Here is a 16,055-nt window from a genome sequence, read left to right as displayed (position 1 = left end):
GTCTCTCCAGAATAACCTTCAGTAGCGATGCATGCTATCCACTGAATCAGCAGAATGTTTGGCTCAGTGCTCAGCTTCCGATTCCTACATTAGAAAGATATATGAGTTAGAGATGCTCAAGTGAGATTTCAGAGAACAGAAACAAGTCCTGGGTGGTGGCTAAAACCAGGCAATAACCCAGCAAAGTAAATATAAAAAGTCAATATTCAGAAAACTCTGATCTAAGTCAGGGAAAGTTAAACCAAACAAGCACCAGGGCACTCTGAGTCCAATTATCCTGGTTCCCTAAATTTATTCCTTAGTGATAAATTAAGAATTTAAGAAAAAACCTTCAGTTAGTTTGGTAGCCGATTAGTGCATTACAGCAGAGCAGGAAAAATGAATGTGACAAATAATTGCAGTATTTGTTAAACACTTACTCTGTCCTATGCGCTGTTCTAAGCATTGGGGTAGACACAAGGTAATTAGTTTGGACACAGTCCCTGTCCCACATGTGGCTCACAGTCTTAATACCCATTTTACAGATGAGGGAACTGAGGTTCTGAGAAGTGAAGTGACTCACAGAACCAGCATTAGAACTCACGTCCTCTGATTCCCAGGCCCATGCTCTTTCTGCTAGACCATACTGACAAGGAGTTACATAAACCCCTTTGGGGTATGAAAGAATTCAAGCGCCTCCCAAAGTGCCAAGAATCCTATGGCCTGAGAGAACTGAGCTCAATCCTTTCGGCATTTATGGCCTAGATGTTTTTTTCAGGAATAATGCAGTCTCATTATGTTTCATTTCCTTGTGTGTATAAAAATGACAAATTTTGACTTCAAACTCTTCAGAGGAGAGAGTTCAAATTAAAATGTCAGACTTGATTCAGTGAAGATACTTTACTCTCAGAAAACATTTTCATTAAAACCAAGACGATTGGACATTGGTGTATGGAAGTGCTGAGATCAGGTCCTTCCTTTGCTTAAAAAGATTTCAGATCTTATTATATTCTAGTCAAAGACTGGAGCATAAAGTGGATGAAAAGTTTATAGCTTAATTTTAAAGACTGATCCACTGCACGAACATACACATCATGTGTGACAAGTAGAGTCTGCCATGCTTTGTTAAGAACAGAAAGACAGACCATCTATTTAGTCCTCACAATGGCTCCTTGAAGTAGGGAAAAGCAAGTATTATTATCCCCACTTTACAGAGGATGAATACAAGGCTCAGAGAAGTTAAGTGGCTTGTCCTAAGTCACCCAGTAGGTCAGTGGCAGAGTTGGAACTAGGATCCAGGTATCCTGATTCCCAGTGCCATGCATTCTTTCCATTATATGAAGCAAGAAGTAGAGGCTAAGAAAAGGAGGAACAGTCAAAAGGATTGTCAGAATTTTTTCTATGGATTTCTAATCAAGTCCTAAAAGCTCACTCCCATTTTAAACAAGCTCCTAACTAGCCACTAATCCTAAACAGAGAATTTCCCAGAGCTGAAAAAAAAGTCCCAGTTTCATTTAGAATGGGTTCGTGTACGACCTTCAAAAATAAAACCTTTCATGTTTTAAAATATAAAGATGGCCGCTCCATATTTTTGGTATTATTCGATTTCTGCTGGAAGGTAATACTGCAATTTAAAATGTGTCTATTTCAGAACTCTGAATTCCATGAGCGTAATTATACGTTGGGAGAATGTGATTTGTTTGACTTTGCTGAAGTTTTATTTATAACATTTTCTAAAAGTATAAACATTTCTTTCCCACTTTGTCCAATATACATTCTGAAATATAAAGGCCTTATTCTCCCCGAGAACACAAGGGAAGAGGGCTGTCATAAAGGAGTGTTAGGCTCACAAGGTGTCTTGAAGCATCCTAAGAAAGTAGAAACGTACAGAAAAAAGAGGAGGGGAAACAGCGTGACCAGGTGGATAGAACACGGGCCTGGGTTCTAATTCTGGCCCCACAACTTGTCTGCTGTGTGACCTTGGGAAAGTCACGACACTTCTCTGGGCTTCATTTATCTCATCTGTAAAATGGGGATTAAGACTCTTCACCCCATGTGGGACATGGACTTCATCCAACCAATTAACTTGTATCTATCCCAGCACTTAGTACAGTGCCTGGACCATAGTAAGTGCTAAACAAGCAACATAAAAAAAAGAGTCGGGGAAATTAATGTTCACTTGCTTGGGCATAGCTGTTGTTGTGTGGTACTCTCCCAAGCACTAGTACAGCACTTTGCACACAGTAAGTGCTCAATAAATATGATTGATGGATTGACGAAGCACCCACTAAACCTTCACCGCTATATTCCTAGGCCCCTGGATCATCTGACACTTGACTGGAGTTCCAATTAGCTGTTTTTTGCCCTCCCCATGGGACCTGCTTTTTTCTTTGTCACTCATATTCCCTTCTCTCTTCTTCCACTCTCCCTCATTTCAACTTCAAAGCACTAAATGTGGCAATCTGAGCTCTTTGGAGACGAGGCATTACACAAAACTAATAAATAAGTATGTCACCCCCAGTATTTTTGGTGCAGTTTCCATCTCTATTTTATGACTCCATCTTGGCTGTATTACATTCATTCAATCATATTTATTGAGCACTTACTGTGTGCAGAGCACTGTACAAACCACTTGGGTGACTACTTGTCTTGGTTGGACACCCATCATTATTCCAAGGAACTTAAAGCACTTTTCTGATACTGGCTAAACAAATACCACCCTCAAAGTGAGAAAAATAAACACAGCTATTCTTGGGTAATATTGTATCATCATGTAATAATTTTGAAGCAAGTGTTACTCCCTAATGCAAAAGCCCTAGGAGGGAGAAAAAGGATTTTGACCAAAAAATGATATAAAACAATGATTAAGGATTTTGTATAATCTTCTTTTCTGGGACCCACCTCAGTCCAGGAGATATACTCATCTTCTTGGAAAGAGGAGGTGAGTCCAGTCGGATGTCTGGAAGTAAAACTTTGATCAAGTTTCCTCCTTGGTTTTTTGCAGCTTTGGTTCTGGGTCTCTGGACTGAGGGATGGAAGGAAATCTGGGTCAAAAAGCAAAAGGGGGGATAATGAGAAAAGGGGAAAAGAGGAATACTAGCAACAAACCCATTGATGGCTGGCTGGAGACTTATATTGCATATGTTGTTATACTGTACTCTCCCAAACACCTAGTGTATATTGTGTATATTTCTATATTGTGCTCTCCCAAGCGTTTAGTACAGCACGGGCTTGGGAGTCAGAGGATGTGGGTTGTAATCCCAGCTCCACCACTTGTCTGCTGTGTGACCTTAGGCAAATGACTTTACTTTTCTGGGCCTCAGTTACCTCATCTGTAAAATGGGAATTAAGACTGTAAGCCCCATGTAGGACAGGGACTGTGTCCAACCTGATTACCTCGTATCTACCCCAGTGCTTAAAACAGTGCTTGACACATAGTAAGCATTCAACAAATACCATTTTTATTATTGATCTGCACACAATAAGCACTCAATAAATACAAATGAATGAATGAATGAATGAATGAATGAATGAATGAATGAAACTGGGACTGAATATGCCATGGTTGGCAGCTCTGAATGGAAGGCTGGTAGCATCTTCCTCTGAATAATAATAACGATGATAATAATTCTGGTGTTTGTTAAGTGCTTACTATGTGCCAGGCACCATACTAAATGCTGGGGTGGATACAAGCAAATCAGGTAAGAAAGTGCCACACTGACAGGAAACATTCACAACATAACTCTTAGGTACTCACTGATCCATGCTTCACTGGAGATGCCAAACAGCACTTAGCTATTGCCTCATCATTCATTCATTCATTCAACCATATTTATTGAGCCCTTACTGTGTGCAGACCACTGTACTAAGCGATTGGGAAATACAAGTCGGCAACATATAGAGACGGTCCCTACCCAACAATGGGCACACAGTCTAGAAGTTGCCAACTTGTACTTTCCAAGCACTTAGTACAGTGCTCTGCACACAGTAAGCGCTCAATAAATATGATTGAATGAATGAATGAATAGAAGGAAGAAGCATGAAGCATGTCCAGAAGGGCAAGGGAAGGACATACAGAATGATATAGTGATATTTGTCAAGTGCTTACTATGTGCCAAGCATTGTACTAAGCGCTGGTGTAGAAACAAGATCAAAGGTCCCACATGGGGCTCACTGTCTAAGCAGGAGAAAGAACAGGTAGTGAATCCCCATTTTGCAGATTTAGGAACTGGGGTGCAGAGTAATTAAGGGACTTGCCCAAGGTCACACAGCAGACAAGTGGTAGAGCTGGGATTAGAACCCAGGTCCTCTAACTCCGAGGGCCGGGCACTTTCCACTAAATCACACTGCTTAGTGAACTCAGACAAATCAAACAACCAGATAATTCCGTTGCTGACATCCCTTAACTTTCATGAACCAGAAATGTCTATAAAGTACATCACAGTCTTTACATAACAGTTGCAGTGAAAATCACCGTTCACCTCATGCTTCAGACGAAGCTGGCCCAGCATGGAACGTAGCATGGCCTAATGGAAACAGCACAGACCTGGGAGTTAGAGGATCAGGGTTTTAATCCTGTCTCTGACACTGCCTGCTGGGTGACCTTGGGCAGGGCACTTAACCTCTCTGTGCCTCAGTTTTCTCATTTGTAAAATCAGGATGAAACATTTGTTCTCCCTCACTCTTAATCAATCAATCAGTGGTATTTATTAAGCACTTACTGGGTGAAGAGCATCATTGTAAGTGCTTGGGAGAGTACACTATCAAAGATGTGATACCTCTCCACAAGGAGCTAACAGTCTGCAGGGGACACTAAGACACTAAAATAAATTGCAGATAGGGGAAGTAGTACAGTAGATGATAGATAGATAGATAGATAGATAGACAGATAGATAGATAGATAGATAGATAGATAGATAGATAGATAGATAGATAGATAGATAGATAGATATAGATACAGAGAGAGAGATAGAGAGACTTTGATACATACAAGTGCTGAGAAGCTGGGGTGAGTATTAAACTGCTTATAGGTTATTATCCAGGTAAGTGCATAATTAACACAGAAGGGAGGGTGGTTTGGGGGAAATAAGGACTTTGTCAGGGAAGGCCTCTTGGGGGGAAACATGATTTTAGGAGGATTTTAAAGATGGAGAAAGTGGTGACTGTCAGATATGAAGAAGGAGGGAGTTCCAGGTCTGAGGGAAGATTCATTCATTCATTCAATCATATTTATTGAGCACTTACTGTGTGCAGAGCACTGTACTAAGCACTTGAAAAGTATAATACAACAATAAACTGAGACATTTCCTGTCCACAATGAGCTGGCAGTCTTGAGGAAGCTGTGGGCAAGGGGTTGGCAGCAGGACAGATGAAATCAAAATAGAGGAAGCTGTCATTAGCGACAGGATCTCTGTCTGATATGATTATCTCATATCTAATCCAGAGGTTGACACATAGTAACTGCTCTTATAAGCTCCTCCACTACAGTGTAAGCTCTCTGAGGGCAGGGATCGTGTCTACCAATTGTATTTACTGTATGGTCCTGAGGACTTAGTAAAGCACTTAATCCCATTTGTTGATTAATAAATGCCTTCTTAATTATTGTCATCATGTTACTTGTCCCCAAACTCCTTCCTCTCTCCAGAATTTTCCTCTCTCCACTTTCAGGCCCTACTCCGAGACCAGGAATTGGGCGAAGAGGGTCAGGACAGGAAAAGGGAGCTAGAAGATAAGACATAAGAGTGGGGCATCAGAGGAAGGAAGGTGGGAAGGATGAGCGTGAACACGGTGCACAAGGGGGAAGAGATGCCTCTAAAAACAGTCCTTCCCTTCTCCCTCCTTCTCTTTTTTTCCCCCTCCTTCTTTCTATTCTTTTACCTCTCTCCCCTACCCACACCCCAACATGAGTATTTTACTCCAGAGATTGATTTTTTACTCAAAATTGTTTTACTGCTAAATAGTTCTGGACCGAAATATTTTGATACAGTGCTTTAGACAGCACAGCCTAGTGGAAAGAACATAGAACTAGAATACAAAAAATATAAATTCTAGTCACACTTCTGCTACTGAGCTGCTGTGTAATATTGGGCAATTTACTTGACCTCTGTGTACTTCATTGTCCTTATCTGTATTATGGGAATAAGATGTCTGCTCTCTCTACCCCTCAGATTGTGATCTCAGTGAGGAACAAGGACCAGGCTGGTATCTACCTCAGTGCTTACCACAGTGCTTGAAGGAGTGCTTAATAAATACCATCAGTAGTAATAGTCCTTAGCAGCCCCAGAAAAGCACACAAAAGACAACACAGTTAGCAGTTAAAACTCATGCCAGTAATAATCACGTAACAAATAGCTATATTTACATTAGACCATATTCACGAGGAAAATATATCCCAACTACCATTCCCTTTTTCTACAATAATAATAATAATAATGATGATGGCATTTGTTAGGCACTTACTATGTGCAATGTACTGTTCTAAGTGTTGGGGAGGATACAAGGTGATCAGGTTGTCCCACCTGGGGCTCCCAGTCTTAATTCCCATTTTACAGATGAGGTAACTGAGGCACAGAGAAGTTAAAAGTGAGACTGTGAGCCCATTGTTGGGTAGGGACCGTCTCTATATGTTCCCAACTTGTATTTCCCAAGTGCTTAGTATAGTGCTTTGCACACAGTAACCGCTCAATAAATATGATTGAATAAATGAATGAATGATTCCAGTTAACTTCAGTGAAAGAGTGGTGTTTGTTTTGAAGGAACCAATGCCACCTGAACAGTCTGATAAATTATCCACAAAAAGTGCTAGGTATGTGTTCAGTTTCTATTCACACAGGAAAAGTTATGCTCAAAGCCGAGATAATAATACCTTTCTAATTTTAAAAAAAATTATACCGCAGTATTATGATGCATAAACTTAATTTCCAGAATCAGTCAATCAATCAATGGTACTTGAAGTGGCGTGGCTCAGTGGAAAGAGCATGGGCTTTGGAGTCAGAGGTCATGGGTTCAAATCCAAGGTCCACCAATTGTCAGCTGAGTGACTTTGGGCAAGTCACTTAACTTCTCTGTGCCTCAGTTACCTCATCTGTAAAATGGGGATTAAGACTGTGAGCCCCCCCTGGGACAACCTGATCACCATGTAACCTCCCCAGCACTTAGAACAGTGCTTTGCACATAGTAAGCACTTAATAAATGCCATCATTATTATTATTACTTGAGCATTTTCATTCATTCATTCAAATGTATTTACTGAGCACTTACTATGTGCATAGCACTGTACTAAGCGCTTAGGAAGTACAAGTCGGCAACATATAGAGACAGTCCCTACTCAACAACGGGCTCACAGTCCAGAAGGGGAAGACAGACAACAAAACAAAACGTGTAGACAGATGTCAAAATTGTCAGAACAAACAGACTTAAAGCTATATGCACATCATTAACAAAAGAAATAGAATAGTAAATATGTACAAGGTAAATATGTACAAAGGAAATATGTGCAGAGCACTGTACTAATCACTTAGGAGAGAACAATTAACAATTAACACAATTAACAGGCACGTTCCCTACCCATAAAGAGCTTACAGTCTAGAGGGGTGTGACAGACATAAATATGAATAAGTAATTTATAATATATAATTAAAAGATAAGTACATAAGAAACACCCATCGGGCATCTATGTATTCACTGAGGGCCGCATATTCTGATTTCAGCTTTAATACATTATCTGCTTTCTTCATTGATAAATAGTTTAAGGAAGCAGAAATGACAAAAATATCATAGCATCTACTGTCTTGGTTGTCCTTAATATTAGTCTTCTACTGTTAGAGTATGAATAAATTCTGTACCATTATAACATTCAAATTGTAATATAAACAGGGAAGTAATCTTGAAATCAGATCAGAAAGTGAGTTAAGATTGCTGGGCTGTTTTTCTTTTATTTGATTTTGGAGTTGCTCTTGCTGAGAATGATTTCCCCTGCATAATGTCTAGACAACTTGTATGCAATCCATTGCCCACAGACAATTCTTAAAATAGCAATTTATTTGAAAAACTGAAGAACTGAAGATGGGAATTTATCTGTTTGGGCCAATAACATTTCTTTAGTTCATCCTCCAAAATAGTCTCATTTCTGTTTAACACCTGATCTTCCTTTACAAGTGAAAGATACTTTTCAAATTTCCTAGTGAAAATCAGATGTAAATTTTATATCATTTAATTCATTAAATTTATTTTTGAGTCACATTTTCCATTGAAATTGAAGTCAAAAACAAGCCTCTCCAAAACTACGTGACTTCACCCCATGGTTCCTGGATATTTTAAGGGAAATTTGTAAAAATTTGAAGATGATCAATTGTTCACCAGAAAAAAAGGAATTAGTAAAGATGGACTGGAAAAAAGAGAGAAATGTATTGCCTTAAAAGCCACGGATAGTTGTTGCTATAAAGGAGGCAAACAAAACAACATTTTGTGAACACAAATCTACCCTTTAAATTCCACAATTATATTTACTTTTTAAGGGCTGTATTATAGGAGCTTGCAAAAAGAAATATCTTTTTGTGAAAAAAATAAGTACGGGGGAAAAATATCCTTCACAACCTTGAAAAGTTAATTCCCACCATATTTTACTTTATCACATCCAGTGGCCTGTCTGGCATTATCTCTATATACCTGCTAAGTTTAACACGTTTCAAACAACACATTGTATTTGTGACAGGTCAAAATAAACAGCAACTCTTACCCATGAGAAAAAGAAATCAGGGCCTGAATTATGGCTGGGTACTCCTATCAAGGAAGTAAAAATTCTCCCGGCAGGAATTCTTCCAAATCCTAAAACTTCAGGGCTATTTTTGTTTCTCATCCGAACAGAGCTGTGGCTGCTGAAGGAGGGGAAAAAACGGGAGGCAGAAGGAGAGAATGGAGAGAATGGTGTGGGTGTATGGTGTGTGTACTACACACACACACACACACACACAAAGTATTAATAGTATACAGAGTGAGGTAAATCAATATAGTTTGCAAACAATGTGAATTTCTTCTACCACCGCAAGGTATAATACAGTTAGATCCTGGCCGTAAACACATTTCCTGATTTCAAGTTTTCAGACTTTGAAAACAAACAGCCCAGCCTCCTGATTTTCACCTTCCCCTAAGGTGAGATGGCCTCCCTATTGGCCTGACTTCCCTACTGGCCTGTCCTCCATAATAATAATAATTTTAAAAATGGTACTTGTTAAGCACTTACTATGTGCCTAACACTGTTCTAAGCACTGGGGCAGATAGAAGTTAATCAGGTCAAATACAGTCCCTGTCCCACATGGGGCTCACACTCTCATCCCCATTTTACAGCTTAAATGGCTTGCCTTAGGTCACACAGCAGACATGCAGCAGAGCAAGGATTAGAACCCAGGTCCTTCTGACTCCCAGCCCGGTGCTCTTATCCACTAAGACACGGTGCTTCTCTGGCCTTCCTATTGGCCTGGATCACCTAGATGGTTTCACAATGTCTGATAATACTGTTATCCAGAGAGGCCCAGTCATTCAATCATATTTTTTAAGCACTTACTGTGTGCAAAGCACTGTACTAAACACTTACCCATGACTTCAGGCCCAGAATTTTGGATAACGGTGGCCCACTCTGCATGTGCATAGGTGGAGACACTCAGCTGTTCACAACACTTGTCATTGGGCAGAGGTTCGGGGTGCAATACCTGCTCCCCCAAATACCCCATCAGACTCAGGCCTGGGAAATCCAGACCATTTTCAGCTAGTCGGAGAAGAATCTGTCGGACTTGGAGATTCGCCCCCCTCTCTCGCTCCCTCCCTGTACCCTGCTGAATCAGTACCACTGGTTATATTAGTAGTTCTACTTGTAATAAGGACTTCCTATGTTCCAAGCATTGTGCTATGTGCTGGGGGTAGATTAAACACAATCAGATCAGACATACTGCCTGTACTTCATGGGACTCACAGTCTATGGGGGAGGGAGAACAGGTCCCACTTTAGACTGTAAGCTCCTTGTGAGCAGGAAATGTATCTGTTTATTATTATATTGTCCTCTCCCAAGCGCTTATTAGAGTGCTCTGCATACAGTAAGCATTCAATAAATTCGACTGAATGAATAAATGAAAGCATTTCATCCCCATTTCACAGATAAGGAAATGGTGGCACAGAGACATTAAAAAACTGGCCCAGGGTCACACAGCAGGCAAGCGGCAGAGCCGGGATGAGAACCTACATCTCCAGACACTCAATCTGTGCTCTTTCCACTATTCCACACAAAAAGCCCCCCTTTCCTCTTCTCCTACATCTTCCAGTGTCGCCCTGACTTGTTCCCTTTATTCATCCCCACTCCCAGCCCCACACCACTTATGTCCAGATCTGTCATTTATTCATTTCTATTTATGTCTGCCTCCCCCTCAAGACTGTAAGCTCATTGTGGGCCGGGAACCTGGTATTTGTTAAGAACTTACTATGTGCCAAGCACTGTTCTAAGCGCTGGGGTAGATACAAGGTAATCAGGTTGTCCCACGTGGGGCTCACAGGCTTCATCCCCATTTACAGATGAGGGAACTGAGGCCCAGAGCAGTTAGTGATCTGCCCAAAGTCACGCAGCTGACAAGGGGCAGAAGCAGGATGAGAACCCAAGACCTCTGACTCCCAAGCCCCGGGCTCTTTCCACTAAGCCAAATAAGTGAAGCGACTTGCCCAGAGTCGCACAGCTGCTAAGTGGCACAGCCGGAATTAGAACCCATGACCTCTGACTCCCAAGTCCTTGCTCTTTCCACTAAGCCAGGCTGTTGTATTGTCTTCTCCCAAGCGCTCAGCACAGTGCTTTGCACCCAGCGAGTGCGCCACCAATACGACTGAACGAACAAATGAAACCCTGCAAATTTGCAACCCGTTTGCCCCCAGCCCCTGCCCCCCATCTTTAGGTGTGTTCACCCAGGTTTCCATCCTCGCAGAACCGAAAAGGGCTTAACAAATACCATAACAATAATAACAATAGTGACTAGCATCTGCCACAGCTCTGCATGACGGAATGGAAGAAGAGAGGGTAGAGGATGAGCCCAGGACAGCTCGCTGGACAGAGGAATGGATGTTTCAAAATATTGTCCATTAAAACAATAAAGTGAGAGCTGTAAAGAAAGGTGCCGGTATCTCGATCCATCCCGGAGTCCAATCAGGTCTTTGGGCTGATCCCAGAGACAGATAAGAGGCCGCCGAGCCCCCAACCCTGTCTAGACTTGGGACCTCACAAGTCAAACCGGTTGTTTGGATTTTCGTCTCCGAGCTCTCCCAAACCCATCAGCGAAGACACCGGGACGCAACGTTTTTGTTCTTTCCCTTGCTGCTCTCCCGTCCCATAGGCTGCCGGGGACATCTCCACATCTCTCCGCTTCAGGCCGCAGGGCCTGGAAATTCCCGCTGGGGGCTGGGAGAGAGAACCATCGGGGTGGGAAAAGAGCAGTCCAGGGACAGTCCAGGGGACAGCCGGGAACAAGGAACCTGGACACGGCACGCCTTCAGAGAGCGTCGGCTGCCCAATCTCTTCTCCATCCGCGGCCCCATCGTTAATAGCAAAAGTCAGAGCTGGCTGCGAGGCCGGGAAAACAGCGCGCACTGCATAACATACATATACACTTATTGCACATTGTATTTATATGCATTAAACACACGCACACACGTATATGCACACATAGATGTATACATTATACATGTATATGTAGAACATATTACATCCTTTCTTACACCCTTTATTATCTATACTATAGTATACTCCCCAAGCGCTTAGTACAGTGGTCTGCACACACTAGGCGCTCAATAAATACGATTGAATGAATGAATATATATATATATTAATGTGTAGTATTAGATCCAGAATCTATTACAAATGCTACAATACAATACAATACAATACAAATACAAAGGATGTAAAAAATGATGTAATATGTTATATAGAACATTTATATTATATAACATAAAGGATGCAAAAAAGGATGTAATATATTATATGAATATGCACATATAGAACATAACATATATGGTCTATATAACATTACATCCTTTATTTACATCCTTTACGTTATGTAACATAAATGTTCTATATAACATATTACATCCTTTATTATATATGCTATAGTATATATATATTATCGTGTAGTATTACATCCAGAACCTATTACAAATATGTATAAAACATACATATATAATAAAGTATGTAAAAAAGGATGTAATGATATATAGAACATTTATGTTATATTACATAAAGGATGTAAAAAAGGATGTAGTGTCATAGAACATTTACATTATATAATGTAAAGGGTGTAAAAACAGATGTAATGTTATATAGAACATTTTTGTTATTCATTCATTTATTCAATTGTATTTATTGAGCGCTTACTGTGTGCACAACACTGCACTAAGCGCTTGGGAAGTACAAATTGGCAACATATAGAGATGGTCCCTACCCAACAATGGGTAAAGGATGTAAAAAAGATGTAATTTTATGTGGAACATTTATGATATATAATATAAAGGATGTAAAAAAGGGATGTAATGTGTTATACAAATAAATATGCATATATATACAAATATGCATATATATGTATATGCATATGGCTCTTTTCACTGAGCCACGCTGAGAAGCAGCGTGGCTCAGTGAAAAGAGTACAGGCTTTGGAGTCAGAGGTCATGGGTTCAAATCCTGGCTCTGCGACTTGTCAGCTGTGTGACTTTGGGCAAGTCACTTAACTTCTCTGTGCCTCAGTTCCCTCATCTGTAAAATGGGGATTAAGACTGTGAGCTACACATGATCACCTTGTATCCCCCCAGAGCTTAGAACAGTGCTTTGCACATAGTAAGCGCTTAACAAATACCATCATTATTACTATTATTATACATATATATGTATAGCATATTGCATCCTTTATTATATTTAATGTATATTCTATATTATCGTGCAGTATTACATCCTTACATATGATGCATATATAATATATATATAAAATGTATATATAAAAGGATGGAATACTACAGGACGATCAAGCCGCGAACAATCAATGGAATCTTCCACCTCGGCCCCACCCCCACTTTTCTCCTTGTGAAACGACTCCTCTGTCTACACTTGAGAAGCCTCCGGGAGGTGAGGAGAGATCCTCCATCACGAACCGGGACATTGTTAGCTGTTAAAGTTTATGTTTCTGGCGCCTGAGCTCAAACACCCCTTCGGTGGCTTTCTCTGTTATCAAGAAAACAACAATCAGAAAGGATCAGTAAACAGGATCTACTTGCCAGCGCCCTTTCTTAACTACTTGCAGCTTAGTGGGAGAACACAAACCGCAGGAGTAATGCTTGGCTCGGTTTTACATTTTAAGAAACCAATATTTAAAAGATCGTTCGGCGAATCTGAATCACACCACGAAGCTGAGTGGTGTTGAAGCATTTCATGCATTCGTATACACTTTTCCGCGTTCCCACGCTATCTTTAGCGGTTGATTAGGAAAGGATAGAAAAAGCGTGAATGAATAAGCTTCGCACATAGATATGGGTTATGAGCCACCTTGACTTTCTCTCAAGTAGATGGAACTGAAATTTACAGGCATGAAAACTGATACTTACTGTTTGCTGCTCACCTTACGGGCCACCGTGATTTCAACCACTACCGGCCTTTTCGTCCTCCTGTGTCCGCGGATCTACATTTGAGCGAGTGGAATATTCAAATGGGGAGAGATTTGATTATTCCAATCGGATACCCAAGGTTCAGAATTCGGGTCAGCTTTAGTTGGATGCAATCAAAATATGGATGGAAAGGAAGGTCCTTCAGAGAAACAGATTCAACCACTGGTTAGTGATGAGAAAGAAACAATGCATCAGGTAAATGGGCCAAAGAGTTGCTTTGACTTACTAACAAGTGAAAAAATAAACCGTGAATCCGGAGCTTTAATACAGTGGTGACAAAGCCCCTCTTTCATTATTATTATTATTAATCATATTTACTGAGCGCTTACTGTGTGCAAAGCACTGTACTAAGCGCTTGGGGGAGTACACTATAAACCAGACGCATTCTCCGCCCACAACGACCTCACTTTCTCACCTAATGCCTGTAATTATGAAAGAATAATTATGGGACTTGTTAAAGCGCTTACTATGTGCCAAGCACTGTTCTAAGGGCCAATCTATCTGGGACCCATGGGCACGACGCCCAATCCACACATACGCGCGTACACGCAAGCACACAAGTATACACACATCTTCCGCCAAGTATTGTTTTCAACGAGAAAATAGCTTCGGGTCTAAAGTTATTCATTTCGCATTTTTTAACGCCCAGAATTCGCCCTTGACGAACGTCCGCGGGACAGAACGAGCCTGGTGGTGGAAGACGAAAGGCGGAATAAGTCGAATAAAACAGACGGGGTTGACTCTTCCCCGGCGACAACGGAATCCTGTATTTATGGAGAGGCAGCCCGGTGTGGTCTGCGGGCGCATTCGGATTTTAGCTGCAGAAGCAGGAGGAAATTAGTCGTAATGTCCAGAAGGACGGATTCAGAGCTTCAAGGAGGGGGAAGCAGGAAAATGGGGGAGGGAGATCAAGGCTAATAGCAAGCTGGGGGGATTTTATGAGCAGAGTAGAACACATTCTCTATCTGCCCCACAGATAGGGATAGAGAGAAAGTGAGCTTGCGTGACCTCCTGCGCCAACTAATAAATACAAAGGGAATCAGAATAAACTCCTTCTCGGGTCCCTGAACTATTTAGCATCTAGTCCCTGCAGACGGGTGAGTGTCTGCGGGTGTGTGTGTTTTGTCTTTTTCAGTTTCGGAGCAGACATTTTGGCTACCCCGCAGGTACAGAGGCGGAAACACACAATCCCTTATCTGTTAGAAACATAAACACACGCCCACAACAAAAACAACGCCATTGACCACAACAATAATTTTAAGCATAAAGAGCCCTAATGAGACACCCTGGGGCGCTTTCTGCTCCCTCGTTCTAACAGCTCACCGAATTTGGTTTTTTCCCCAAACTTCGGTGGGAGGAAAGGCTGATTTTCACACCCCGGCCAGTTTGGGGGAGTCGGGGGGCGATTTGGAGGGAGGGGGGGAGGAAATTTATCAGAGTCTCGGTTAATCCCACGCCAGCCCTTGTCCACACCGCAAACTGGAGTGGTGTGCAAAATCCTTAACGGATGGAAAAGAAAATAAGACAGGGATCTGGTGGGGGGGCGGGGGGTAGAAGGGAAAGGGAAAGAGGAGGAGAGATAGGGGAGAAATCAGTGACTTGTTTTTTTTTTCAACAGACAACCACAAGCCATCATTACGGTCGGCCATATTATTACCACCGTCAAGAATTAGACCCAACAATCATGGTAATCAGCGGCCATGTCTAATGCACTGTAGCTTTTTTCGCTGCAAAGTTTGTTTTCCCTGCCCCGCGCCGTAGCCTGCAATTAGCCCGTTATGCAGAAAGCCGCCAAACAAAAGGCTAATTGAAGCTCCGTCCTCGCAGCAGGTTTGGGGTGGGTGGGGGAGGCGACTTAGAGACCAGAAAAAGACTTGGCCCTGCCCTCATCCGACCCCTGGACCCCTCCCTTCCCCCCAGGCACTAGCCAAGTGGCTTGTGGCTTTTGCGTCTACCACGCAGAACGAACTGGCCCAGAGGGACCAGCGAGCCTGGGCGAAGAAAAAGCCGAAAAGCCGGGGGGCGGAAGGACTCCTGGCTCCCCCAGGGTGGGAGCCTCCGGGCTGGCCACCTTCTAGCCTCATTCCAGTCGCCAGGGTCTGCAAAAGGGGCAACCGGGCCAGCAGGCCGCCGTCCCGGGGGGAAGAGAGAGGAGGGAAATTACTGGGAGCGACCCCTTAGGGATAATAATAATAGTAATAATAATGGTATTTGTTAAGTGCTTACTAGGTGCCAGGCACTGTTCTAAGCGCTGGGGTAGCTATAAGGTAACGGGGTTGGATGCAGTCCCTGTCCCACACGGGGCTCACCGTCTTAATCCCCATTTTCCAGATGAGAGAATTGAGGCCCAGAGAAGTGAAGTATCTTGCCCCGGTCACACAGCAGACAAGTGGCAGATA

General features: G+C 42.1%; 1 long non-coding RNA gene across 1 annotated transcript; it reads right to left on the bottom strand.

Annotated features, from left to right (window-relative positions):
- Positions 1-2,964: 2,964 nt before the first annotated feature.
- Positions 2,965-13,675, bottom strand: LOC119944510. The gene is made up of 3 exons (XR_005455925.1): positions 13,597-13,675; positions 8,717-8,855; positions 2,965-3,023 (listed from the first exon to the last, which is right to left on the bottom strand). It is a non-coding gene; the product is annotated as an uncharacterized LOC119944510 (long non-coding RNA).
- Between the last annotated feature and the right edge of the window lie 2,380 nt (positions 13,676-16,055).

The sequence above is a fragment of the Tachyglossus aculeatus genome, chromosome 23, assembly GCF_015852505.1.
Source record: "Tachyglossus aculeatus isolate mTacAcu1 chromosome 23, mTacAcu1.pri, whole genome shotgun sequence".
NCBI lineage: Eukaryota > Metazoa > Chordata > Mammalia > Monotremata > Tachyglossidae > Tachyglossus > Tachyglossus aculeatus.
The sequence above is the reverse complement of the archived record's forward strand: the minus strand, read 5'-3'. Positions and strand labels throughout refer to the sequence as shown.